The 2500-nt window shown below is 39.4% G+C and overlaps 1 long non-coding RNA gene across 1 annotated transcript in view; it reads left to right on the forward strand.

Annotated features, from left to right (window-relative positions):
• Positions 1-1845: 1845 nt before the first annotated feature.
• Positions 1846-2500, forward strand: part of LOC137987652 (uncharacterized) — a 1818-nt gene continuing 1163 nt past the window's right edge. Inside the window, exon 1 of the long non-coding RNA XR_011120684.1 lies at positions 1846-1928. This is a non-coding gene — a long non-coding RNA (uncharacterized lncRNA). The remainder of the gene's footprint in view (positions 1929-2500) is intronic.

Here is a 2500-nt window from a genome sequence, read left to right on the forward strand (position 1 = left end):
AACATATTTACAGATCATCCACTTTCCTTTGTCTTTGTCCCCTCTAAACATCTCTTTCAAGGTGAATTTTGATATATCGAAAAAGGCCTATTCATTGGGAACGTAGTCTATTGGGACCACTAGCGCGTTCGTGGATTTTTGTCCACTTATCGTTCCTGGTGCAACACAGAGCAAAACCGAATAGTTAGCGGAAACTGTACAGGTGTTGAATTAATCCCATCCAACGAAATATATTTCTTTTGCTCGGTTAGACCGTGGAGGCTGGCGATTTTCGTTTGGCAATTCGGTTAAAGAAGGACAAGCCTTTTCCTTTTTTTTAATATACTTTTTCTGGTGCTTGTGTGGTGGATCAACTTAGGGTAGTATTTTTGCAACAACGCCGGCACGCACCAAGTGCCACAAGTTTCTCGGTACTTCTAGTTCACCGTCACTTGTTAAGTTCGTAAATAAGGATCTTTAACCTTAAAAGAAAACAATTATTTTTAAAAAAACGTAGAATTAGCTTAACGTATTTTCTTGTTTTGCACAGATTTCCGTCACAACTTGAACACATCAAATCCCTTATCGAGAGGAGCTTTTTACTTTAAAACAAAAGGATTTCATTTTGGGTCTATTCAGGGACGGTGAGCTTCTTTCGAAATAAACCTAATATGTTGTGATATCCTTAAATAATACAGGGTGAGTGGCATAATGTGCCAGGACGGCGTGAACTCGTGCATTTCCCAAGACTTTAACTTCGGTGCGCACGGAAAGCTGACGATCGGCACATTTGGCTCTTAAAAACGAAACGAATCGGGCAGTAAAACTGTTAGATAACGGAGATCCCCGACTTGTCCGAACCCTTTGTTAGTTCTTCAAAATTTATGTGGACTTTATTCCCTGCGTATCTTCCTCCTTTCGTCGGTCGCCAGAGAGCTAGTTGACTACTACAAGCTCAATACTATCGGTGTTAGTTTTTCCAGGACTGGACACAACTTACTGCATGGAGTGAATGAAACCGAAAGGAAAAGGTATTGTAACAAAAAATATTTACAGCTAACAAAATAACATTTTAAAGAACCCAAGAATTAAACTTTTCTTAGAAATTGTTTGAATAATATTCTACTTCCCATGCTCTTCGGGATAGCGATTAAGTGCAAGATAATTAAAAAGGGTTTGCCTTGCAAAAACGCTTACTTCTTCCTGAAGGAATCCTTGCGACATGTTTATTAGCTCGGTATTATCAGTAATCGTAATTATCCAAAATTCTCGAGATTAGTTTATCAACACCCTGAAAAATGAATAATAGTACAGTTGTAAATTCCGCCCTTGTCACAACCGCGGGGCGCATAATCGTCCCGAGAGACCCAAAAGCTTTGTTTTAACCACGCCAAGCCTCACCCCCGGTTTTCACTGCGAGGCTTGGCGTGGTAAAACAAAGCTTTTTTGGTGTCCCTGGACAATATGGCCGCCGTGTGACAAGGGCGAATTGGACACCTTGTAACATTTACAATTGTTGTGCTCAGGTACCGGACCTTTGAATCAACAGCGAGGCTGGAGGTTTGACCTTAGCTTTGATACAACCCTCACTGCTTTTCGGTCCTATTACCATGGTTAATTATCATCCGTAATAAATTGTACAGCTCCATTTTCATTGTTAAACAAAGTCAACTTCCTGGTCATTTCGTTTCCTATTTTTTTCTCGCTAAGTTGCCAGTGAATGATGGATGTGATTTATTTAGCGGTCGGTGAGCATTGATCACTTCCTAAGATTATTGAATTTTTGGCACACTTTTGTTTTTTGGTTCTTTAACTTGAGTTAACATTTTCATTGTGAATCTTATCTTAAGACAATGATTTATTTTTAGCTATTTTACTTGTAGGCGTTGGTGGGGTCCAAGCCATGTATCCTTACAGCGCTAGGAACGCATAAAGAAATATCAATTCAGGTAGATATGAACTCTTGAAAAAATTATTGTTAAAATTCTCGGTTCGGAAAGCAAAGTTTAGGTGGCGTTTCGTTGGGGGAGTCCAAGATTGGATTTATGATCCCCGATCACACGGATCCTTCGGTTTCAAAGAAACGAAGAATCCGAAAACGGATTTTTCTGGCGTGACAGCCCAACTTTTCTCCGGTTAAGCGTTAATGTAATTTGTATCAATTGAAGTTCTGCGAAAACTTTACGACCTTTCTATAAATTTTTTTCGGTACTTGTTTTTTTTGAAGAAGAAATTGCACTGAAAGCTCACCTTGATTTGGTCCCCAATGATGTCACGCACAATGGCGTCAAGTGGATTTTCACAAGACTGCTGGTCAAACGTATGTTTTTTCGGATTCCGTGCCCAAAAGAAACGCATGGATCTATATTTAATGATTCCACTCGGAAAGTGGATTCTTCGGATCAATGATCCATTTTCGGATTTTAGAGTAAAACAAAGAATCCGGTTTTTGGATTTTTCCCAAGGAAAGGAACCTGTCGTTTGAATATTTTAAAGTCAGTGGACCACTCCAAGGATTTCA

This window comes from Montipora foliosa, unplaced genomic scaffold, assembly GCF_036669935.1.
Source record: "Montipora foliosa isolate CH-2021 unplaced genomic scaffold, ASM3666993v2 scaffold_37, whole genome shotgun sequence".
Taxonomy (NCBI): Eukaryota; Metazoa; Cnidaria; class Anthozoa; order Scleractinia; family Acroporidae; genus Montipora; species Montipora foliosa.